The following is a 26,994-nucleotide window of genomic DNA, read 5'->3' on the forward strand; positions in this document are numbered from 1 at the left end:
TCTAAAAGCCCAAAAAGCGACTGACTATAGAGTCTCACATCTGCAAAGCAATGTGGCTTACAGGAGAGAATGTGGGCTTTGAACTTCTAGATTCTAATTCTAGCTTTGGCATTTACTGTGTGGTGCCGGGCTAACTACCTAGCCTCTCTGTGTAAGTACAGGAGCACAGCAACAGAAACTTAGCATATATTCAGTAAGTGGTAGTTGCTATTATCATCACCCTGAGAACACTATGAATAATAACCAAACGTTAAAGTGGCAGGCTGGGGGACTAGAGAGCAATGTGTTTCAAACCTGACTGTGCTTTAGAATCACCTGGGGGAACTTTTTAAAAATCATGATGCCCTGGTAGCTACCCCAGCCAATTAAACGATAATCTCTGGGGCAGGGCCCAGGCCACTACCTCTGTTATTTTTTTTTTTTTTCAGGCTCCCTAGCTGATTTCAATGTGTGGTCAAGTCTGAGAAACCTGTGGATAGTCAGCTGCCTAATAAAATCCAGTTCTTTCCTTCCAAAGTATAGAATAGATGGGAAATGTCTCCTCAGCTGGTGCTGCATCTGTAATAGTCCCATAATCAGTTCTAGCCAATCAATTGTGAACAGAGGTTAATATATGCCCTTTCCCTTACAATTTGTAAAAGAGATATTACTGAACCAGAATACGTTCCTTCAATGCTTTATTTTCTCTGATAAGACTCATTCAGTATCTTTTAAATTATATATACCACTACAATTTGCACATTCTTTCAGATGTTTGCTTCCAACTTGATTCTTCTAATATTATAGCCTCAAAGTATTTACCAGTTACGATAAGTTGAAGAAAAATAAATACCAGGATTTCTAGCAAGGCTCTCCTTTTGTTCAGTTCTCTACCGAGCAAACATTCACGATCTACCTCTCGCCCCACCTCAGTTACCCAGGCCCCATCATCCTGTTTTGGGTGACTCTTTCTCTAAGAGATCTCTATCTAGGGATAACTCTTGAACCAAAGAAGATATTAATTGATCAAAGCTACTTAAAACCATAATGTTAGCTGGCAGCTAATGAGTCAAGTACTGGTAAAATTCCATATATCTCTAATCATATTCCAATTCTAAATCCTTCTCCTTGTTTTCCTCATACCACATGAATCCCACCTATTATGGTCCTGCTTCTTTTTCCTCCCCCTTTAAATATCAGTGTTTAGGTATAACATGATTATATGCAGTTTCCTCTGTGGACCACACTTTTACTGTTCCACATTTAAATGTAAATAGCCTGTTGCCTGAAAAGCCCTTTCACATTTTTCTGCCTATCACTGTCCTAATATTCCCTCAAAACCTTTTATGAACAGGTATGCTGAGTTAAGGGCCTCTCCTCCTTGATCCCAACTGATAAAATGTTCTGACCTGTTTGACTCTGAGCTACTTGAACATTGGGCAGGAACAGTATCTTATTCAGCATTGAAATCCCAAGGCCACGTCAGTGCCAGGATGTAAATGATACGCAAAATAATGTGAAACAAAGATCTCTAACTCCCTGAATATCCTTTCTCTTTTAAAGGACCATACAGTACTTTGCTCAAATTTCCTTTTGGACAAGTCTCTCTTAACCACATTCTAAAAGACTATAGGCAGTGTAAAACTACTACTTAATATTTCTGGCCCTGAATGAGTCTGAGAAAACTGACCGACCGGTTTCTTTAACAGAAAACAGAGATAGACTGCTAGAAAAATAAATATAAAATGTTAAGTTACTATGACAGTACAAAAAATTCACTAAAATTAGTTCAGATTTTTTTCCCCTCCAAATTATTATCTCTTCATTTAAAAGATATAGAAAAATCCTCAATTACAACAAATCCACGGAAGCCCTGGGTCTAGGCTATCCAGGGCAACAAGAAGTATACATTTGAGATATTGCTGTCCAAGGCAAGTCTTAAGCAAGTGAAGCCCAATAATTACTGATGACTGAAAAGTTCTGTGACCTAGCATTACCACAATCTTCTGCCAAACTGGTAACTCCAACAGGCTGAGAGCATTTTCACCTGTTGAACTTTAAAATATTTGTTAGTTGCATATTCTTAGAAAACGCCCTCATAAGATTTCTCAGCAGCAGATTCTCTTTTCCCCAAATCTTTCTAGCCTGAACTCTAAGTAAAAAATTTGTTTTAGTAACTCTGCAAGAACAGTTCTTTAGCCTGGGCAAGAAGAGAATATATATAAATGGCATCTGCCAAAGGTAAACTATTTTATTCTCAACTGCCACCTTATTGGCTAAGTGGATCTTGTAAACTCTAGGAAGTGCCAGGTTATGCAATTATAGGAACTGCTCTGCTCACTACTAACCTGCTTCCAGTATGATTACTGATCATAAAGCAACTGGTCTTTTTGGTGGCAGTACAGATGTTATGGATCATTTCGATTCACGGGAGTTTCATCATTCTTGCTATTATACAACTGAATAATTTAAAATAGCTGTAACAACTTTAAAATTTTTTTTGTTCAGTTACAGCCTCAATTTAAAGAAGGAAAATATCAAACATCTAGGATTTCTACCTCATGGCCACTATCAAGTCATTTAGAAAAACGGCACAAGCTTAATGGTCATTATTTAATAATACTGTTTATCTGACAGCGACCGTGAATCATCAGAAAACATATCTTGGTTCAGAAAACTAGCAACTACCACCGAGCCAACATGCACAACGTGCAAGGGTGGTTTTGAATGCGAATGTATTTAGTCTGACTCCAAAGATAACTGAGAACTTTCAGACTAACTTAGAAGCCTCGGTCTCCCCTTTCACTATATCACAACCCCACACACCAAAAAGCTAGGTAGCTGCCCAGTTCCAGCCTCGAGGGGTATATCGGCGGCGAATGGTGATATCCACTCGGTTTTCTGCCGAAAGACTCAAAAGCGGTTCGAGGAGTCAGAACAGGGCTGTCAGCACCGATCGCTCGACGCAGGCCGGACAAACAAGCCACCGCGAGGCGGAGGAGCGCGACTACCGAGGTAGCCCCTCGGCCTCGAAAAAAACACCGCAGGCCCGAGCCCCCCGCGAGAAGCACAGCCACCTTTTCCACGGCCCCACTTCGTCCCAGGGGAGCCGCGGCGGTCCAGAGGCCCGCAGGTCTGGGATGGGGAAGGGTCGAAGAAACTCGCGCTGCTGCTCCCTCTCAGCCCTGTAGTTTCCCGGGCTCCAGAGCAACCGAGTCCTCCCTCCCTGGGATCTCCGTCTCCGTCCAGAGACGTCTTCTGTCCCTGACCTCTGACCCCTGACCCTTCATCCCCCAAGCGCCTACCTAGACTCGTTCTCCAAACCCCTAGAGCCTCTTTGCACCAAGGCCCGGCGTCCTCTAATGTCCCCGCAGGTCCCGGGCACGCACTCGCCACCCACCGAACATCCGCCTGAGGTGGGCACGCGCGGTCTGTGCTGGTTTGTGCTGAGGTTCCCGGGGGGCCCAGAAACCACAGCTCCGGGGTGCCGGGCGCGCGCTGGAACGTGGGGTCAAGGTGAACGCGCACGTCGGGGAGCCCGCCCCCTTTCTCCCGCAATGGCTTCAGGAGTAGCTTCTGCGCAAGTCCACAAGGTTAGAGACCGAGGATGGATACGGTTGGAGTATCGCGAGAGCTCTACGTCAAGCCACTAGAGAACACGGGATTGGCTGGAACTTCTAAGGGGGAGGCGGGACTCTAAGCGGATTTAGAAGAGAGCGGGGTTTCTGGTTTCAAGCGCGTGAGGGTCTCGGCTGAAGAGAATGAGCTTCGCTTGAAGCGAGTGATAGTTTTAAAATTTGTGCCTTTAGTTAAAAAGCCAGAAGAGAATTCTGCCAACATACCTTTTTAATTGCTTGCTGAAAGCAGCCTCTAATTAGTTACGGAAGAAGCTTGTCTCCCTCAAAAAAAGTTATTTTACAAGACTTGCCAGGGAACTGTGAGTGAATATTAAAAGATGAGGGGACAAGTACATGTATTTGTGCTGAAGCTGGCTTTCCAATATCCTAATTAATTTTTTTCCCTACTCTTCACTGAGTGGTAGCCTGTTTCTCTTGGAGGTAGGCTTACACCTAAATACCTGGAATACTGAGGCTTCAGGGACAAAAGCCTGAAAAATAGCCTCCGGAAAACATCCGGCACTCAGTGATTGAGTTCCTAGTAACAACTCAGCATTTTGCTGTGGAGGGGCGTCTTGGCCTGTGTGACCACAGAAGCACCAAAGTAAGTTGTTACCTAGGGGAACGTCCGTTGTTTGAGAGTCCAACGTGGTCCATATTCTTAGTACAGAACTTCGTGACTTACCACTAAAGTAGCCTAAAAGAAGCTCTGCGCGTAATCTAAAACACCTGGAATTCAGTGGAAATCAGTTACCCTTATCATGAGGCAAGTTGGAAAAAGTAGTGCTAACGCTGGAGCAGTGGGCGTGCAGACGACTTCTCCATTGGCGAACCAGTCATTTTACTAAGTACAAGACGTAATGGAAACTGTCTTTTGGAAATGTTACTTGAAATTGTGTTTAAACGTAAATTGTGCTGTAAAACGTGATCTTTGATAGTTGTGTCATTTCTCACCGTTGGAGCAGAAAATTAAACTTATAATTTGACTGACTCCAGCTGGTGCCAGGCGGAAATATTTTAAAATAAGCACATCATTATTTCATCTTTGTTCATTTTGATTAGTGTAATTAATCTCTATAGACATAATTATTGTTATCTGTACAAAACATTAAACTACAGCTCCAGTTGTGTCTGGAGATGTAATTTCAACTACAGAGGTGGAATTCTATACAGTTATCATGTGCTTACAATTAAACAAGATTTTTTGCCTTGAATTTTCCAATGGTAAATTCAATCCTGTATTTGCAAAGTGCCCCATATAGTCTTTGAAAAGTTCTATGGAGTAATATTTTTCAATATTAGAGTCACCAGAGCTAATTTCAGACAGTAAGTCTCATTTTTGCACCTTATCTTTCTGGAAGCTCCCAGCTGTGAACAGCTGTTCACCCCTGGCAACACTCTGTGCATCTACCCATTAGATGCCAGTGATCTAATACCATTCCACAAGTGGGAATCAATTGATTGGACATAAACCAGTCAGGGAACCACTCAGTGTTAATAAAGTTCAACAGCTTGAAAGTATAAATGTGACCACAGTCAGACCACTTGCTTCCTTGTGTAGTCTCACTAGGTGGAAGCTGTAGACCCAGTTCCTTTTGCGGACAATAGCTTTATTCTAGGCATACCCCAACTTAGATCATCTATTTTAGAAATGAATGTTATAAGTTGTTCTCAAGGAGAACTGGTTGAGAGGGAGTAAATGAGTAGATGCAAATTTAGCTCCCTTTTGGGGCAGAAACAGCAAACAAATAAATTATGAGTAGAACTTTATATTTGCAAAGCCCTTTCATGTTCATTTCTCCACTTGATTCTTAGAGTGATAATGTGAAATGCTTAAATTTTTCATTTTATAGAAGAGAAATCTGAGACTCAGAGAAATTTGGTGATTTGCCACAGTTTACCTAAGAGAACAAGAGGATCTAGAACTCTTCTTGACTCCTCTGTCTAGGCTTTTGCCTCTTATTACTAAGTTATGTTGTCTATAAAATAAAAATAACATATTTTCAACAAACTTCCTAGGTTGGCAGGGGGAAAATGAAGGTGCTGGTAGGGGTGATCAGCTGTGCTGAAGTGAGTGTGTATTAGATCAAACAAACAAGAAACAGCTTCACAGGGACTGGGCATGCTTTGGTGTAGCATGACCATTATATGGTGGTGGGGGCAGGAGGTGTGTGACTTGAACACAAATCTTCATTTTTACAACATCACAGTTTTTGCTCAGGCTAGCCATGGATAGGCTTAACTGTTAACTTTCAGTTTAACTTTTCCTTGGTGATTTGCAGGTTGAATTTATTTCAAAGTCCAGAGCTTGTTCTGTCTCCCCTGCTGCCAGCTAATCTGCAAACTGAGAGAACTCTGCCTGCCATGATTTGTAAAGCAAAATTTGTAATCTGTACAAAAAATGCTGCATCAGACATGAATTTATGACATAAGGAGAAGGGAATTCACCATTACTTTGTAAGTACTTGTTTTGGGTGTTAATAAAGCAATGCTTGTAAATTAGGTAAATGCAAGGAGAAAGTTGAGGCTGAGTCTGTTGATTAAGGAAAGATGTAAGATTATATTCAGCATTTATCAATGAAGATAACATAATCTGTATCCTTGGTACCCTTCTCAGTCCCTCCTCACCTCCATTCCCAGTTGTTACTTTTTCTAGTGGCATATTTTTTTTTTCCAAGCAATTTTGTCAATATGGCCTCTGAGCACTAAGGAATAAGAATATTGTAGATGAGTCTCTTGATGCTTATGATTTAAGTAATATTTATTGTGCAATTTTGAGAAAAATACAAGTGAAATATTTTTTGAATATTTCAAAGGTCACTATCATGTATCATTTTAAAGTACAAAAGTAGTGATGTAGCACTTTCAGAACGAATCTAAAATCTCAAGGAAGCTTAGTCATAGTAGTGTTAGCATGAAATGATGTTTGCCAGAGGATAAAAGAACCTTTCAAAGCTTCAGTCCCCTAGAAGGGCAACATCATGCTCATACTGTAGCATTGCTGTATTGTTTAGGTCAATTTTGGGGACAATGGCAAAACTAGATATGAGTTTCACTCCCTTTAAAGCCTGTTAAATTCCTGAATTCTTCTTTGGCCCTTAAATAAACTCAAACATCTTCAGTATCACACAATAGTATATATAATGATCAGTTATGTCCGTAACCCACACCCTGGACTATTAGCTTTGCAGAGTTAATTATTTTTTTTAATTGAAGTATCATCAATTATAATGTGTCAGTTTCTGGTGTACAGCACAATGTCCCAGTCATGCATATACATACATATATTTATTTTCATATTCTTTTTCATTAAAGGTTGTTACAAGATATTGAACATAGTTCCCTGTGCTATACAGAAGAAACTTAAAAAAAACTATATCTATATCTATATCTATATAGGTGCTAACATTTGTGCTTGAGAACTAATTTTTAAAAAATGAACAAAATCCATTCAACCATCCCAGATAACTCTAGTGAAACCAATTTGAAGACAGATATTTGGAATTTAATTGAGCAAACGATCTCCAGCTTATGAACTAATTGATTTCTGGATGGTTAAAAAGTGAGCTCATGTAAATCAAATCCTTATTTCCTATAGCCATAATGTTATAAACTGGGACACCAATCCTGGAAATCCATTTTGTACTTTAAAAATACCAATATTACCTTCACAAGAATTAACTTAAAATGGATCACAGATCTAAATGTAAAATGCAAAACTGTATAACACCTAGAAGGTAACATAGGAGAAAACCTAACGGCCTTGGGTATGATGATGATGTACTTTTAGATACTATTCCAAAGGCATGATCCATGAAAGAAATAATTGATAAGCTGAACTTCATTAAAATTAAAATAATCTTCTCTGCAAAAGACAGTATTAAGAGAATTAGAAGACAAGACACAGGCTGGGAGAAAATATTTGCAAAAGACACAGCTGAAAAAGACTACAATAATTAGTTAAAAGATACACAAGATAAAAATATGTACGGTGTGACATCAAAAACATAAAGCCAGATGAGGGAGAGAGCAAAAATGTAGAGCTTTAGAATGTGATCTACTTTAAGTTCTTATCAACTTAACATAGACTGTTATAGATGTAAGTTGTTATATGTAAACCTCATGATAACCACAAAGCAAAAACCTATAGTAGATACATAAAAAATAAAGAGGAAGGAATCTAAACATACCACTAAAGAAAGTCATCAAATTACAAAGGAAGAGAGCAAGAAAAGAAGAAAGCAACAGAGGGGAACTACAAAACAGTCAGAAAACAATTCACAAAGTGGCAATAAATAAATACCTATAAGTAATTAAATATAAATGGGCTACATTCCTCAGTCAAAAGACATAGAGTGGCTTAATGGGTAAAAAACAAGACCCATCTGTTTGCTGCCTACTGGAGACTCACTTCAGATATAAGGAAACAGACTGAAAATGAAGGAATAGAAAACAGTATTTTATGCAAGTGGAAACCAAAAGAAAACTGGGGTAGCTATATTTTTATTAGACAAAACAGACTTTAAACCAAGACTATAAAAAAAGACAAGGGCACTACATAATAATAAAGGGATCAATCTAAAAGGGGATTTAACTTTTGACAATATTTGTGCACTCAACATAGGAACATCTGAATATATAAAGCATATATTAACAGATGTAAAGGGAGAAATAGACAGCAATGTAATAATAGTAGAAATTGACAGCAATACAATAATTTACATCAAAGGATAGGTCATCCAGTCAGAATATCATTAAGGAAATATCAGCCTTAAATGACACATTACTTCAAATGAACTTAACATATATACAGAGAACACTCCATTGAAAAGCAACAGAATACACATTGTTCTAAAATGCACATGAAACATTATCCATGATTATGTTAGGTCATAAAGCAAGTCTTAATAAATTTAAGAAGATTGAAATCAAATCAAGCATATTTTACCACCACAAAGGTATAAAACTAAAATCAATTACAAGAACAAAACTGGAAAATGTATGATTATGTGAAGGTTAAGCAACATGCTACTTAACAGCCAATGAGTCAATGAAGAAGAGAAAAGAGAAATAACAAAAAATACCTTGAGACAAATGAAAATGGAAATACAACATACTAATATTAATGGGGTGAAGCCAGAGGAGTTCTTAGAGGGAAGTTCATAGCAATAAATACATCAAGAAAGAAAAATCTCAAATAAACAACCTAATATAATATATAATAATACTATAAAATGAATTATATAATAATAATCTCAATAGATTCAGAAAAATCATTTAACAAAGTTCAACATCTATTAATGATGAAAGCTCTCAAGAAAATAGGTGTTGAGGGAACTTACCACAAGACAACAAAGTCCACATATGAAAAGCCCACAGCTAACATCATATTCAATAAGGAAAAACTGAAAACTTTCCCTAGAAGTTTTGGTACAAGGCAATAATGCCCACTCTCACCACTTCTATTTAACATAGTACTAGAAGTCCTAACTAGAGAAATAGGAAAAGAGAAATAAAAGGCATTCAGATTGGAAAGGAAGAAGTAAAATTCTATTTGCAGATGATATAATTACATATGTAGAAAACTCTAAAGACTCAATCAACAAAATCAGTTAGAACTAATAAATGAATTCAGTAAAGTTGAAGGGTACAAAATCAACTTAGAAAAATCAATCATGTTTCTATACACAAACAACAAACTATTCAAAAAGGAAATTAAGGAAACAATTCCATTCACAATAGCAACATAATAATAAAATACTTACGAAGAAATTTAACAAAACGCAAAATAATTATACACTGAAAATTATGAAACATTGATGAAGGAAATTAAGAACGCTGATAAATGGAAAGACACCTTGTGTTCATGGATTGGAAGAATTCACATAGTTAAAATGTCCATACCACCAAAAACATCTGTAGATTCAAAGCAACCTGTATCAAAATCCTAATGACATTCTCTACAGAAATAGTAAAAACAATCCTAAAATTCCTGTGGAAACTCAAAAGACCCAGAATAGCCAAAAGAACCTTGAGAAGAAAAAACAAAGCTAGAGGCATCACAAGTCCTGATTTCAAACTATATTACAAAGCTCTATCAAAACAGAATGGTACTGACATAAAAAAAGACATATAGTCCAGTGTGATAGAATAGAGAGCCCAGAAATAAATCCACACATCTACAGTCAGCTGATCTTTGACAGGGGTGCTAATTACACGTAATGAAAAGGATAGTCTTTTCAATGAATGTTTTTGGGAAAACTAGTTATCCACATGGAGAAGAATGAAATTGGATTCTTCTCTCACACCATATATAAAAATCAACTCAAAACGGATTAAAGGAGTAAACATAATACCTGAAACTTCAAAACTACTATATTAAAACATAGGGGAAAAAGCTTCTTGACATTAGTCTGGGCAATGTTTTTTTGGATATGTCACCAAAAGCATAGGAACAAAAGCAAAAACAGACGAGATTTGTCTTTTTGGACGAGATTGCATCAAACTAAAGAGTTTCTGCACAGCAAAGGAACCAATCAATAGAGTGTAAAAGCAACTTACATAATGGGAAAAAATCTGCAAACCTTATAACTGGTAAGGGGTTAATATCAACTTTAAAAGAGAAGAAAATCCTGCCATTTGCAACAACAGTTGAACCTGAAGGATGTTGTACTAAGTGAAATAAGTCAGACATGGAAAGACAAATTACTACATGATCTAATTTATATATGGAATATAAAACATTTGAACTCATAAAAGCAGAAAGTAGAAAGGTATTTGCCAGGGGCTGGAGGACGGGAGAAATGGGGGGATGTTCAAAGGGTGCACACATTCAGTTATGCAGGTGAATAAGTTCTGGAGAGTTAATGTACAGTATGTGACCATAGTTAGTAATATTGTGTTATATACCTCCGGTTTGCTAGGAGAGTTGATCTTAAGTGTTCTCACTACAAAAAATATAGTAACCATCTGAGGTGATGGATATATTAATTAACTTGATTGTAGTATTCATGTCGCAATTTATGGGTACATTAAACCATCAAGTTGCATGCCTTAAATATATACAAGTTATATTTGTCATTACCTTAATGAAGCCGAAAAAAATAGTAATTGAGAAATTTCAATAATTTGAACTGCTTTTATCAAAAATGATTCACTTGTAATCATATAGGTATTATATATCTCATTGTATTTTGATCCTTTGAAAGGTAATTATCCATGTAGAAGAAATTCTTAGTCAAACAATATGACAATAGCTATATGCTTTACCTGCCTCAAATATTTTTAACAAATGTGGATTTTCTATATTTTGTTTGACAAGGGGTGGGAGGAATTTTACCTGTTCTACCAGAAACCAGTGAAGGAATCCTGTTGCTTTAATGTTTTCTCCTGTACAGAATATTTGTTCAGTTTTTTCCAGTTAAATGTGATATGTGAACATCAGCCTGAAAAGCATAAATTTGTATCATTAAGGAGGGTAATAAATAATGGATATATTGGCAGAAATGAAATATTTAATCAAGCATTTAAAATAAATTCAAATCATCAGTGATTATTACCCTGATTACAAAAGCGGCATGTTCTTATGTAAAATAGAATATTTATGAATGTGTGTTTTCAGTCATTTTGAATACAGATGGGTATTTGGAAAAGTCTTCATATTTATTGAAGTTCCTCTGCCCTAAGGAGCCAGTTTTAGTTAATTTTTCCATCATCCTCATTTCTTTTATGATGCAAACTTAAAGGAGATGTAATGCAGTATTTCTGTAGTGACTGCTGGCTATATAGTCATTACAAAATTCAAAATACTGAGATGAATGATGGAAAAATATGTTTGTAAATGTAAATAAGCCTTGTTTTTAGATTTTATGTACCATACGGTTTATTTTCTAATTAGAGATAAATATAACTACATGGAAGTCACAAAAAATGTTTCAGTGCTCTTATGTCACATGGGTCTCTGATATTTCAGAGTGGTTTTGTTTTTAACCTGGTATATTAAAATCATTTGTGGCAGGTATCAACTTAGACAGATTTCCTAACATAGTCTGAACTTCTCCTTATAATTTAACATCCTTCCATTTCTTGGAGAAATATGAGTGCCTTCCTATTGTAGGATCAAGTCTCATAAGAAAATGATCATCCCCTGTATTTTGAAAGAAAAGGCTATGGCTTGGTAGAGACACTGCCTAAAAGTTATAGGAAGCTTTGCTAGTTTGAATGAGTTTTAAATAGTGCACAGAAGAGGTAAAAATATAGGCTAATTTCTGTACAGAGTTGACTTCTCTGCTACCTTATTGCTATATGATGCAAAGGAAAATGTATGCAGTCCATGAGGCAGACGTACCCTAGGCAACCATAGTAGAAGCACTGGCTATATAAGAATAACTTAAAAGAAATAGAAACCAGCTCCCCACTCCTCCATATCTAAAATATCCCCACATAACTGCTTTGATACTTGAAAGTATGTAAGTAGATATTGATTTCTTTGGATAAAGATGTCACATATGCAGGATTTTTTTTTACTTTACATTTGATAATTCTGTTCAGTAAATATTGTACATAATTATGTCAAACACTTTAGAAATTGTGGGAATATAAAATTGAATGAGGTAGAGTCCTTGTCAGTTTTTCTCACAGTCTAGTAAAAGACAGATGTGTTAAAAATAGTGTAATGAACTTTTTGTATGTGCTATGATAGAGTGCTGATTAATGTTAGGGCACAAATGAGCAAATGAAAAACTATTTATTGCGATGATTAGAAACTGCTGAGGATAACTGAGTGTTAGATAATTGAGTGTTGAAGGATTAATGGCTATGTTCCAGGTAGACAAGAACATAAGGTATCCTTAGTTAAAAGAACCTCTTGAGTATGAAGGCCTGGAGAGGTAAAGCAGACTGGATTATCTGAAGAAACTGCAGACTGTTGGACTTAGGCACAATGAAGGGTGAACGTGAAGAAGCAGTGGGGGAAGAGCAAGAAGTGGAATAAAGTTGGGGAGTAGACGAGAGTTTGATTATGGGAACATTTTATACCTTGATAAGGCATTTGGAATTTAGCCCATTATCTATGTGGGGGGAGCATAGGATGAAATTAGTCAGGGAAATTATATGGCCAGATTTATGTCATAGATAAGTCTCAATACACTATGGGGGATGGAATGGATGCGAAGACTCTGGAGACAGAGAGACCATTAGAACATTGTTGCAGCTGGTGAGCTCAGATACGGCAAAGACTTGGACTATGGCTGTGTCAGGAGGAGGCGAGAGGAGGGCGCAGTCTATGAGTCTGGCAGTGCCTTCTATAGAACTAAGGAGGACAGCAGCAGGTGGAGTTTGGAGAAAAATGTGATTTCAGTTTCGGTCTTGCTAAATTTCAAATGCCTGTGGAAAAGTATGCACAAAAAGAGCACTTGATTTAGACAAGTTGAATAATTAAATGAATGACTGAATGAGAATGGTGCTGGAGAAAAAGTCTGACCTGGAGATGGAAGTGAGCATATAGGTGGTACATGAAGTCAGGGGAAAGGACAAACTCACTCAGAGACAGCCTGTAAAGCAGGAAGAGATGAAGACCAAGAATAGGCCGCTGGGGAGCACTGCCACTTAAAGAGCAAGGATAGGTGACAGAGCTGAAAAGGAGACTGCGACTACGTGGGCTGAATGGTAAAATGGGACACCCAGAAAGCATAAAGCCATACAAACCAAGTTACAAAGAGTTTTAATATCAGTGGGGAACAGTCAGCACTTAAATACTAGAGAGAAATCAAGTATGCATAAAACTAAAAAAATCCCATGGGTCTTTCAGGAGGTCATTAGTGACTTTTGCTTGAGGAGATGAAGTAGCAGTGAGGGGGCACTTGCTTGCAGTAGGATGAAGAGTGAATAAGAGGTGAAGAGAAGTGGTCATCCAGTGTAGATTTTCTTTCTAGGAGATGGTTGTTAGTGGAGAGAGATGCAGGAGGAGGTAAAGAAGAATCTGGGGCCAATGGAGAAATTTTTATTTACTTATTTGTTATTTATTTTGCTTACTTTAAACGACTTTACTGAGGTGTAATTGACATATAAACATTGTATGTGTTCAAGATGTACACCTTATAATAATTCTCGGCCTTGTGTTTGATGTCCATTCCCACCTTTAGCACCACTGTCTTCCCAAATAGGTATCTATCCAATATAAGCACTGAACTAGGAACTAGGAGACCTTGATTTTAGACTCATCTTGCCCCAATGAGTTTTGGGATCCTGGACAAGTCAATTTCTGTGACTTCCAGGTTACTTGTTTTTAAGTTGTAACAGCTGAGAAGGCCCTTTCCAGCTCCATCCTTCTATATATCTTTGACCACTCTTGTATACAAACACGGAAACATACTTGTTAATTGATAACTTAAATCACATCTGTTTGGGGGGTCATTTGTGTTGTAATAGTATTTAAAATCTTCAAGAGAAGTTAAAACAATTTAGATTCCAGACATAAACCAGAGGTGGGGGATTTTGGATTTTTCCTGGTACTTGGAAATCATGCCACATAGACACCTTTTCCATGTATAGGATTCACCCTTACTGATTATGTTGTTTAAGATGAGAAGCTAGCTAAGAAACAGTAGACAAAATTTGTTCAAGACTATGGTAATGAGGCAACTTTTAAATGCTACTGATAGTAACAGTTAGTGACAAAACTGTCCTTTCAAAAACTCCTTGTCAAGTCCAAACTCAGAGTCATCTATGATTCATTTTTTAAAAAAATTCCACCCCACATCCATTCCTTCAGGAAATTTTATTGACTCTACTCAGTAAGTCTGTCGACTCTGCCCAGAGGCCAGCTCCTTCTCGTTGTCTCTGTTGCCGCCAGCCTGGGCTAATCCAGCCGCCATCATCTTTTGTCTGTGTTATTGCACCGGCCTCCTAACTATTCTCAGTGCCCCCTTACTTGCCTCCCTACAGAATATTCTTCTCAAAGTAGTCAGAGTAATCTTACTAAATACGGTAAGATCGTATCACTTCTCTGCTCAAAACTGTTTAATGGCTCCCCATTTCATGCAGAATAAAAACCAAATTCCTTACAATAGCTGCAAGGTTCTGTATAGACTGTTCCTCATTTGTTTTCTGACCTCATTCCCTACTGCTTTCTCCTCATTCACATTGTTTCAGCCAGAAAGATATCCTTTTGTGTCTTCAGTCACACCAAGAACCCTCAAACCTCAGGGCATTTGATGCTGCTTCTGCTTGGAACATTCGTATGTATCTTCAAGGCTCATTCCCTCACCTCCTTCAAATATTTGTTTAAATGTTCTCAATAGACCTTACTATCCCATTTAAAATTAAATCCTACTTTCTGGTCTCCAATTTACAAGTCTGTACCTTACTCTGCAGTTCTTATTTTTACCAGGGCACTTGTGACATGTAATTTACTTTGTTTATCATGTTTAATATTTATTTTGTTTCTTCATAGTAGAAAGAAATCAGAGATTTGTGTGTGTGTGTGTGTGTGTAGTTCACTAATTGATCATAGTCACTTAGAAAAGTGCCTGGCATGTAATAGGCACTCAGTAAATACCTATTGTTTTTGATTTAACAATAACTCCAACAATGGCTGTGATGGTCTGAATGTCCATGTGCCCCTCTCAATTCGTATGTTGAAACCTAACGGCAAAAGTGATGGTATTAGGAGATGATGCCTTTGGGGTGGGATTGGGTCACAGGTGTACAGACCACCTGAATGGAGTTACTGCCCTTATGAAAGAGGCTCCACTTAAGTCTCTCCACTGCTCCTGCTGTGTGAGGATGAGAAAACAAGTTTGTAACCTAGAAGAGGGCTCTCACCTGAATGTGCTGCCACCCTGATTTCAGATTTTCAGCCCCCAGAACTCTGAGAAATAAATTTCTGTTCTTTATAAAATACCCAGTCTCTAGTATTTCACTAAAGCAGCCTGAACAGGTTAAGACAATGGCTCTTATATTTACATAGCAGTTTAGAGTTTAAAAAATATGTTTACTTTATTTTTAGGAGGCTGTAATACATATGGAAATGGCTCAGGAGCCCTCCCGATGAAATTATTGTCAGCTAGATTAGTATGAGATTCGCCAGGGAAAGTAGAGTCTTAAAGGACAGGGAAAGAAGGTATATGCTTATGATAAGTAGTGACCGTGCAAAATCCATTACATTCAGGTGCTTCTGTAAGAGTGGCCAGTTGAGTTAATGATTTATGGGCTGGGGCTATGTAACATAGAAAGAATTGTTCCAGAGATGAGATAGAGAAGCCATTTAAAAATGAGCATTGCTTAAGTAGCAATTTCATCTGTATCTGTTTCTTTTCAAACATTTTAATCAGAGAATATTGTGTTTGGTTAAGATGCCAGTTAAGAAACAGAAAAGTCAGTTTACTTTTCAAGTTATGCCCAGATTTGTGTAGTTTATGTATTGAGAATACAACAGGGAAAATACCACGTAAGCAATGAGAACAGAGATACTGAAAGACTAGGGCCCTTCTTTTGGAATGTGCACTGTAAGTCTGTGATCCACAGCTCACTGACTCCTTAGTGGTAACAGAAGAAAATCCCAAACCAAGTTTGATTTTGAAATATTAGCAAATTTAGCCTGAGAATAGTAGCATCAGGAATATCTATCTTACATAACTTGTGAGAAACAAAGCTGCTTGAACCTGCATAAACAAACAAATATTTTATTTCTTCCTGAAAAATCAAATCTCCTACCAGAGAATAACCATTTACTTTTAGCTGTAGTAACTAGACTAGACTATGAAGCAACTAAAGGACCAGGAATAGCTCCCTTGGGCAGAAAGAGAAGGAGTAAATTCTCTGTATTTGTACATTCTACCTATGGTTATCTATCACATTTAATCAGTTTAATAAAATTAAATAAACATGATTTTGTAACTGAAATGTGTTGTGAAAAGAAGATTAAATATAAAATAGTTAGATTTCAGGATATAAGAATATGCTACTCTGTCTCTAAATCTGGAATTAAAAGATGCATAGTTTTCTAGAAAGATGTTAGTTAATATTTAGATAAATAGAATATGGGCAATAACATGAACTGAAAATATATCATTAATATAATGAAATTACAACTCTATTGTTCTCTTCACATTTAACTTTTAGAAAGCTTTTTCTTGCAAAAATATACATGATATAAAACTGTTCTTGTAAGCTATTTTAAAAGACTTTATTGAAATTACCTGTTCAGCAAATAATAGAAATTAAAGCCACGTAGCAATTTCTCCCAAGTTTAAGCATCTATATCTCTGCCAAGACAGATGTTCAAATTATGAGATTCTTTCAGTGTGATATGTTTCTTTAAGTCTGAAGGTTAGTCTGATTTTTCCATTTGTGACACTCCTTAGAACTTTATTTCATTTTTTATTGACTCTCTAGCTCCAACTCTGGAACTAGATGCTCATTAATTTGATGTGAATTGTTCAGTTTTTTTAAAGAAAAATTGTTCTTTATTCCTAATCCCTTGAAATCACAGCTATTGAAGATAATGAGACCAATGAGTAATTATTCCAGAAAGCAATATTTAGCCTCTCATACTGGTAGAGAGATTGTCATCAAGATAGAGTGTATTTGCATGTCCTAATATCTGGGAGGAAATTATCTGGAGGTAAACAGAACTTTTTAATGAAAAATGCATAGTCATTAATAATCTAGCTGTGCATTTTTAAAGCATTAATTTTATCAGGTAGGAAGGATTTTATATGTAATTAAAAGAATTCCTGATGGATTGCAGCTTAAATAATAAAGAAATCTGGAAGAAGGTGATTACAGATTGGATATAGCAGCTCACAGATAACATTTCACTTTGTTAGCATCTCTGTGCTTTCAGTGACCTTCCAGTCATAGTCTCAAGTTGGCTGCAGTAGCTGCAGGCACCAAACCCACACAACCAGTATCCTTGGTAGAAGGGAGCAGGGACATAAAAATTTCTTCTTGCAAGGTCTGTATTTTTATATGGGAACAAAAATTTTCCCCAAAGCTTCCTAGCAGACTTTCTCTTATGTCTCATTGAGGACTATTTTTCCCCCATAGCCACCTCTAGCTCCAAGGAGTATGGGGGAAATATCTAATGAAGAAAATGGGATTTCAGTGACTAGTTTTTATTAATTATGAGTAATTTTCTAGGGCTAGCAAAGACTTACCTTCTCTGAGATAAAGGAATCTTAGCCCTTTACCTGAATACACCTAAGATTCTGTTAGGGAAGACTTGACAAGATGCAGAATCAGATTTTTCATGCTATTCTGGAATCATAGCTAACACCCAAAGCTGTCAATAAAAACAAAAAGTATTACACCTATTACAGTCTATACCTACCAGCATTTGGGGCTGACCATCATCCTTTAGGACTTGCTGAGATGTACCAGTTCCAAGAAGAAGCCCTGATGCACCCACCTGTCCTGTCACTTGTAGGCATTAAAAAGGGAAGTCATTTTAAGTGGGATTTGGAAGAATGTAGTGTTTGTGAAGAAAGGCTGTTCCCTCCTCTCCCTCTCCTCAAGAAGATTGTGAGGACTGCAGGAAGGGAACTGACATTTAGTTTCCTCATATCCAGGCACACCTGCCTCTGAATTCCCAAATCATTTGGTTGCATAGACATAAGTGACCAAGTGACCTAATTAAAACTACTTGTCACATTATCTACTTTTTCTCTGCTCTCTTAGCATAGATGCTTATCATGTAGCATGGTTCTGTTGACTCCTGTGCCTGAAGATTCTGAATAGTTATGTGAGGCATAGTTGTTGGAGGTAAATAGTGATATATTTTGGTGCTAGTTGATATTTCAGCTGCAGACCCAATAATATCCAGATTATCTCTTCTCCCCTCTCCCCTTGGGTTTCTGTGCAAGCTACATATCTAAGGCATAATAGCAGAATAGTCATCCAAGAACCATATCATCAGTGATCATGCATGCTTCCAACAATCCCATGGTAAAGTAGAATTGAGAAATACATTTTAGACTCATGTCCTAAGCAGTGACCCTATTTTATCTGGTCCGACTTCCCAACTGATTTAGGTATGCTCAATAATGGAGAAATCTGCACAATGAAGAGGCCAAGAGAAATGAGAGATGTGGGAAAAGCAAATATCCCAGTCCCAAATCTCAACCTCTAGAGTGATAATTGTAGCTTGGGTTAGAATGAGGGTATAAGAAGGTCTTTGAATCAGATATGGAATTAAACATTTTAAATGAACAAGACTAAATCTAAAAAAACTGGATTCAGACTGTTCTTATAACTAAAATGGCTAATAAATTATAAAATCTAGATACGATAGTGAGATAATAGTTCCTCAGGAGAAAAAGGAAGTACAATGGGAGAGAGTTGGTATAGGTTTTTGGAAAACAAAAGCAAAAACAACTATTTCATCTTTAAAACTCAGTGACCTCCCCAATAAACTAAGCTCATAGATATGTTCTTGTGTTTGTATGTCAAGTACATGGGTATGGTCATATCTGTGCTTTAATATGCTTGTGTGTGTTTATATAAGCATAGAATTATGTGCAAGTTAATTTATTATTAACTATGAGCTTAAAACAGAAAATAGAAAACTTTAACATAAATTTAAGTTAATATAAAGGACAGCAAATATTTGAACCAAATGAAGGTCAATGTTAAAAGCCAGGAGTCAAGGAATATAACTGTGTGGAGAATTGATGCAGTTAATAGGATATCAGCTTTATACAAATACACTCCAGGAATTCTACTCATGGAGTGAGTATTATTCTTACAGAGTATATATTTTCCTTATTTACTTGCTATCAGTCAACCACAGATTTACTTCTTTTTTTTATTAGTGAAGTTTATTTATTTTTTAGTGGGAGGAGGTAATTAGGTTTATATAGTATTTATTTATTTATTTTTAGAGGGGGACTAGGGATTGAACCCAGGACCTCTTGCATGCTAAGCATGCGCTCTACCACTTGAGCTGTACTCTCCCCCGCCAACCACAGATTTAACTTATGAGTTTTCTAGAAGCCAATGCAAAGCAGAAACATATTTTAATATGTGATTCAAGGCAAAATAATATAGAATAGAAGTTAAGTAGATGCTTAACAATATGGTCATCACTAACAGTAAGACCAGAAAGAGAAGTCACATGACTGTCTCAAAAGAGCTCTGTGAACTAAGACAACAATGTCCTCAGTATCGGCCTTGCTGAAGAGTCAATGATGAGTTTGCTATGGTGCTATAAAAAATGAAAATTTAGATGAAATAGAATAAAAATAATCATTTCAATTACAAAAAATAGGTGTATCACTTAAGACAAACAAGTAAATTGACATTTCCATTGCAGTTTCTTTTCTTGAAAGGGAATAATGTGTGCTGTTAGTATAATATTTAGTCTGATTTGGAAAGGACTGAAGCTTGACTGACTTTTATTCAGAGTGAAATACTCACTTGTTTGTTATTTCTAGTCCTTTAAGCTCAACGTAGAAATGAAAACACATTGACAGTCATTGATCACTGCAAGAAAGTTTGGTGTGTGTGTGTGTGTGTGTGTTTTGACCTTTAATAAATATTTGTTGAGTGAATGAAAGGAAGGATGCGTATATTGCTTTTGCTCATTCAATGGACTGACTCCTGAACTTTCTGGTATTATGCCTTATTACATCTGAGACAAAATTTAAGCACTTCCCATTAAAATAGAGACACTGAGCAGTATTATTAGAATGCTTTATAACATGACTTATAAAATGACATGACTTTTAATAACTTGGATACAGGATGGATATTTGAGTGCACAGCAACTCTTTTATTTTCAAGCTTCAAAGTGAAATCAATAATTACAATAAAGACCTGACCCAAAATTAAGATCTGAAAATACTTAGTAACCAGTCATTAAGAACAACATATGTCCAGAAGCTATTTTCTTTAGCTGGCTGTTTCTATGTTGAAATCTGTAATTGGCAAAAACAAAGTAGAACAAAATTACAGACACAAGGGAAAATAGTAAGCCAACTGCACCTCCTTTATATCTTAGAGATTTTCACCCTCTTTTTGTTATATACCCTGGAGCAGGCTACCGGGACTAAGTAAAATTTCTGATTTGGAAATCCTAAAAAACAGGATAAACAGACAAAAACAGGTCTTATATATTTTTTACTTATATCTTTTATCTTTTTACTAGTCATGTTCATTTTCTCCTTTAAAAGCAAGCTCAAAATTTACTTCCTTAATCAGATAGTCTCTGACTCTTTGACCATGATCCACTGCTGGATGTCATCTTATGGATTTAATCAAATAGTATTTGTCATTTGTGGTGATAAATAATCACATTCTTTGTCTACCTTTCTTGCATTTTAAAATTTGGAATCTTTACTTATTTTTGAATAGAAATCCCCAAAGTAATGAAAAGGAAATGTGTCACTTAGGTGATTTGGATTTCTAGTATTATCAATCAATTAACACTAAAATGATTTAATTTTGCAAAGTATGGTCCTTAGGGTTGTTTAGAGCAGTGGATCCTGAGTTGGAGTACTGAGAGCACCAGACGTTCCTTAGAGATCACTTCATGGTCTACCAGAAAATGGAATTTTTTTTTAAAAAAGTCTAATGGAAGTTTTGTTTATCTAAGGTAAGACCACTTAGGCTAAATAAACCATTAGATTTACTTGGTTTTGCCTAAATTATATCAATTCAACAGCATAATTTTGCATTACTGTAAATGAAACATTTCAATTCTTTGCATCCATTTTGGGAGTATAGAAGGATTGGTTACCATTTGGTTAGACCCTCTTCAGGTCTTTGTTAAAGGCAGCATATACTCTACAGCTTAGACATTCCATATATGATTGTTTATATTTAAAAAGATACTTCAACCGAATCATTACTTTCTATAAAATGTAACTATAAGAATAACAACATAATTTTAAACTGTTTTCTCTAGTAGTAGTAGCAATCACATATTGAGTGTCTTCTTCATGAGAGGCAGTCTTAGGCACTGTTCATTCACATCTCATTAATCTTCAAAATGATTCCATGCTGTTATTATTTGTATATTAATATTAAAGAAATGAAGGCTGAGAAAGATTAAGTAACTTTCTCAAGTTCACCTAGTTACCTAGTAAATAAGCAGAAAATCCAGGATCCAAAAACAGATCTGCCTAAATCCAGAATGCATACTCATTCATCTGTTCTACATTGCCTTTCCCTGAAAAATGAATGGAGATACAAACAACAAACAAAAAAGATTGAGAAGAAATATAACATGCAGGCAGCAGTGTAATCCCCTATTAGCTTTAAAGTCTATGCTTTTCTAATGGCTAGTTAATTAAATATTGCTTTTCTATCAAGGACCTTGATTTAAATTCTGTTTCTGTCCTCTCTGCCTTTTAAAAACGTTTCTTTATCTCTGCCTTTTCCTGGATTTAGAGTTCTTTTGTTTATGAGAGATTATTTTAGCCTCATGCTTTTTTCTAATTAGTGATTAATTATGCCTAGGCCCTGTATATGACAGCCTGGGTCTCAGTGCTGTTTACAAATTGCTTTTGTTCTTTTCCAAGCGAAAACTGAAACAATACATTGGAAAAGTATATATCTGATATTCTTATTGAAATAAGCTTTTACCCCAGTAATTATATCGTCCAATAAGTTCATAGTTACTTATGGCAGTATCTGTTTACTACCAAAACTATGACAATGTTATCACATTAAGTTTGCTTCTTTTTCTCTTACTGAGTCACTATTTGTAAGACAAGAGGCTCTATTTTAAAATGAAAGTTTTCAGCCCATTTTGAGTTCAACTGTTCTTAATACTTCACAGTCTGCTTTCTTCTGCCTTATTTTAGATTGATACTAAATTTTTTTATTCCACTTTACTTTGGCATGTTAGTTACTCCACTTTTAAAAATTTGAAATGGTCGTTCTAAGATTTATAATCTGCATCTTTACCTTATCACAATCTACCTTCAAATAATATTGCAGCACTTCATGTGGAATGTAAGAAACTTACAAGAACATGCAATAATATAGTAAGTCCAATGTCTGTGCTTCTCAGGGATAGTTTGGTTAATTCTTTCTGTGATTAAACCATACTTCATTTTTTGCATACTTTGATATTTTTGTTGCAAACTGGACATTTGAAGTATTATAATGTGGTACCTCTGGAACTCAATATTCTTCCCTGCCTCAGGATTGGCATTTGTAATTTGCTGTGGATGTAGTTGTTTGTTTAATTACTTTTCTAAATTATTTTTGTAACTTCTGTACTCTGTTAGAGTGGTCTCTGAGATGTTCAGCTAGCATTCAGGTAATGTTTTGATAGAGTTTGCCTTTAATGTCAGAACCAAGAGAAAAGAAAAAGAAAAAGAAAGGAAAGAAAGCCTTCTGGTTTTCACAGATTTGCTCTGTCTTTGTTGGTGGCACTCCTTCCACTCAGCCAGGCTGTTTACAACTCTGCCTTAGCCTTCACTTCCTGCTTGTGCTAAGCATAGAGATCATTCAGAGGGGAAAGCATACAGTCTTCTCAGATTTTTTTCTAAGCCTGCATCCTGCCCTGATCATGTGGCTTTGTATATATTCCTGTTTAAATGGTGCTTTTCAATACTCTAATTTTCCAAAGAACTACCCCTGCTTTTCTTCCCAGGCAGTAGGTTATTTATTTGCCTTACAATGTTTTCAAAGAATTCTTTCTGCATAGCAACTTTTCTACCTAAGAGAATTCTGAGTTAGGTGAAACAAAGGTGAGTACCTTGAATTCCCCCTTCAGGGAGCCCTCAGAAAGGTCAAAATGGACAAACACAATTCTTTGAGAACAAGATCTTCTCTGCTCTTTCACAAACCAGGAACCAGTGTCCCACAGTGGGAATGTAAACTTCTATCTTCAGTATCATTCCAAGCTGGGGGGTGGGGTGGGGGCAGATGGGGAAAGGGCAAGTGTAAGTACCATAAGACTTTCCTACCACTTCAAGTTTCCTTTCTTCTCTTGTTTCAGTATTCATTTGATTGCTATAAATCTTTGATTGTTCTTCAGACAAGATTGATTTTGACAGTTTTTTACAATACTTTTTGGTGTTTCTGTGGAGGGATGATCACTTGGAGTTAAATATTCCACCATTTTTTTCTGGCATCACCTCTACAAATGGTTTTATTATTTAAAATGTTTTTTAAAATCAAAAGAATACTATTTAATAGCTTGTGAAATTTATGTGAAATTAAATTTCAGTGTGCACAAATATTTATTAGAATACCTCCACACTCATTCATTTGCTTATGGTCAGTGTCTCCTTTCACACTACAGTGGCACAGTTGAGTAGTTGTGGTAGAGATAACATATTATTCAGCCTGCAATATTTACAACCTGGTCCTTTACAGAAAAGCTAGTTTACTAACCCCTGTTTTAAAATCTCTCAGCTTCCAGGCTTCTCTCTATCTCTTCCAGTCTCCAAATTGTTGTTATAGAAATCTCATCCAAAATTGTTTTAATTTGTTTGAAATCTTCTAACTTTGGCTTATATGGTACTTCTCAATCAGACCTCATATCCAACATTGCTTGGAGTCAGTTTGTTAATATTCTACATTTGATTCTGGCACTTAAAAGCTCAGTCAGTTACCACTTTGGTCCTCAGCTTGCTCATCAGTGTAATATGAAAGTAGGACTAAAGCTTTTCCCCACTCTCAAAATTTAAGGTGTATTGTTTCTTTTGGTAATTTCTTTCATGTCATTCTGTTTTTGTGATTAAATCTGGAGAATAATATCTTTTAGATTCTTAAAGAAAATTACTACACCATTAACACTGATGATGTTTAAAAGGACTTTAAAGATTTACATCCTTTCTTTTATTTCTGGATCAAAACTGGAAATAATCTTACAGGGATGTGTGAAAGAATTTCCATTGATACTTCCATGGTATGCACATTTTTAGCTTTAAGAGATGAATTTTTAATGTTTTAATAATGAATCTATCTTAGGAACTAAATTTTCTCCAGAAAATATTTTGTAATAGTAGTTACTGATCATTTAAGGTGTACATATTGACATTTTAAAAATAGATGAATATAAAATAAATGAACTTTATTATAGAAAAGATGAACTCAACTCTAATATGCATAACTGATGTATTGTTTGTAGTCAGCTCTAAAATTAGTTTTCTTTTTGTATAATAGCTCAAACTGTACTTTCCCCCCACATTGTCTGTCTTCAGTATTTCTGTTGTGGTGAAATGCTAATATATCAGTCAAATAATGATAATATCCACTGTGTCTCCACATGTTAGGAAATCCAAGTTTAAAGTCAACAAAACATATTGTTTGCACATTATTTGCATCAATGGAGATGCACCTTTATATAGGCTCTTCTTCAAAGTGCTATTAAAACTTTGACTCATCAAATCACTTACAAGGTAATTATCCCCACAGAGAGATAAGAAATAGAATCGTCATTATAGTTACAGAGTCAAGGCTAAAAGTGAAGTCACTAGCTGAACTGGAGTCAGAAGTTGAGAACACAGCTTCACAGTGAAGCTGAGTATTGTTTTGAAGAAGAATTAGGGATCCCTATGAGAGCTCCTTAATTTGGGAAGCACTTAAAAGCACTTCATCTGCTTAAGCCAGAAGGAAACCTAGAAATCCCTTGTATTCCAGATTTAGATCTTTTCTCCTGTGTTCTCAAAATTACCTCTTCCACTATTTTTCAATATAGCACATTTTCACTGAGACTCTCTTACGTGCCTGGAACTGTACCATAGGTTACAAGAATCTGACCTGATTCTTAAATTCAAGAATCATGTAGTCTTCCCTCTTGATCATGTAAGACATGTACAATAAAGATATTTCTTGGTGTAAATATAAGTGACAGTTCATAAGAGATCAGAAAAGGCAGCAATTAATACAGATCAATGTTTTCTGAAGGCCTCCAAAAAGGAGACCAGAGCTGGGTCTTCTGGGATGGATGAGATTGGCATGGCAGGGAAAAGACAGACCTGAGATAAAGGGATAATAGTAAGAGTAACATTCATAAGGATAGTGGAAAGATGCATTGACGAGTGAATATTAACTGCGGGGTGAGTCAGGCTGGAGATAACTGCTTCCTAGAAATATGTTGTTGTGTCCTTTAAAGTCTCATGGAAGATTGAACTCTTTATAATTTAAAGAACCTTATGATTCTTTGAAGAAGAAAATACCTTTATGAAATCCAGCTCCCAGATGTATAACACGTTGGGAACAAATTGTTAGGACTAAATAAGATTCACAAGGGGGGCAGGTAGATAGCTCAAGTGGTAGAGTGCGTGCTTAGCATGCATGAGATCCTGGGTTCAATCCCCAGTACCTCTTCTAAGAATAAATAAATAAGTAAATCTAATTACGCCCCCACCCTAAATAAATAAATAAATAAGATTTACAAGTGTGCTATATACATCACAGCTCTCCCTACACAGGTACTGAGATATCTCATATTGAATTGTGACTGGTAACTTCATTTTTGAAGTTACAATGTATTTCACTTCATTTAATCTCACTCTACTATGGTGTTTAAATTATTTATTTACTTAATGAATTACCATATTTACATATGTAACTATACTGACATCTATATTTTCTTATTTCTTTGTGGAAATATCAATTGATAGATTAATCTATTGATTAGTTAATAAATTAATTTCCTGTACACTGACCTACCATAATCTTCAAAAGATAATTGAAGACATTCTTAATTGTTGCAGGACCTGGTTTGGGAATCAAGGCCTAGAAAATTTCTATATCCCCTTTAATGTCCTTGTTACATTTGCTTGTATTGTTTCCTGCTGGAAGAGAACAATTTTCATCTAAACTATGAATTTTTTCAGGAACATGAGAAGAGTTAATTTTATTCAGAGTAATTGTCAGGGAAGAATGTAGGGGTAACTCTTATAGATTTTCTTTAAGAAAATCAGTAGAGCCACTATGGAAAACAGTATGGAAATTGCTCTAAGAATAAAACTAAAATCCAGTTATTTCACTTCTGGGAATTACGTGAAGAATACAAAAACAACACAAATTTGGAAAGAAATACGCACCCCAATGTTCATAGCATTATTTATAATAGCCAAGATACGGAAACCTAAGTGTCCATAGATGGATGAATGGATAAAGAAGATGTAGATATACACACATGGAACACTATTCAGCCATAACAGAAAATGAAATCTTGCCATTTGATACAACATGGGTGGTTCTTGGGAGTATTATGTTAAGTGAAATAAATCAGAATATGAAAGACAAGAACCATATGATTTCACTTATATGGTGAATCAAAAACAAACAAAAAACCCCAAACACAAAAAAATGAACAAACATAGTAAACCAAAAACAAACATAGACATAGAGAACAGGTTGGTAGTTACCAGAGGAGAAGGAGGTTGAGGGTAGGTGAAAAGGGTGAAGGGGGTCAAGTGTATGTATG

At 36.0% G+C, this 26,994-nt stretch overlaps 2 protein-coding genes across 5 annotated transcripts in view; one reads left to right on the plus strand and one right to left on the minus strand.

The window, feature by feature from the left end:
* Positions 1-3,494, minus strand: part of SHPRH (SNF2 histone linker PHD RING helicase) — a 67,524-nt gene extending 64,030 nt beyond the window's left edge. For 2 of the 4 annotated variants that reach the window (XM_015247089.3, XM_072965989.1), the window contains exon 1: positions 3,285-3,481. The gene's annotated coding sequence lies outside the window, so the exon portion shown is untranslated. Of the gene's footprint in view, positions 1-3,056; positions 3,208-3,284 lie in introns of those variants that run through there. The other 2 variants (XM_072965991.1, XM_072965990.1) reach the window with 2 other exon arrangements.
* Positions 3,495-3,875: 381 nt separating this feature from the next.
* The window catches only part of GRM1 (glutamate metabotropic receptor 1), a 380,989-nt gene continuing 357,870 nt past the window's right edge, over positions 3,876-26,994 (plus strand). Inside the window, exons 1-2 of the mRNA XM_031679979.2 lie at positions 3,876-4,200; positions 5,879-6,053. The gene's annotated coding sequence lies outside the window, so the exon portion shown is untranslated. The remainder of the gene's footprint in view (positions 4,201-5,878; positions 6,054-26,994) is intronic.

This window comes from Vicugna pacos, chromosome 8, assembly GCF_048564905.1.
Source record: "Vicugna pacos chromosome 8, VicPac4, whole genome shotgun sequence".
Classification (NCBI taxonomy): Eukaryota; Metazoa; Chordata; class Mammalia; order Artiodactyla; family Camelidae; genus Vicugna; species Vicugna pacos.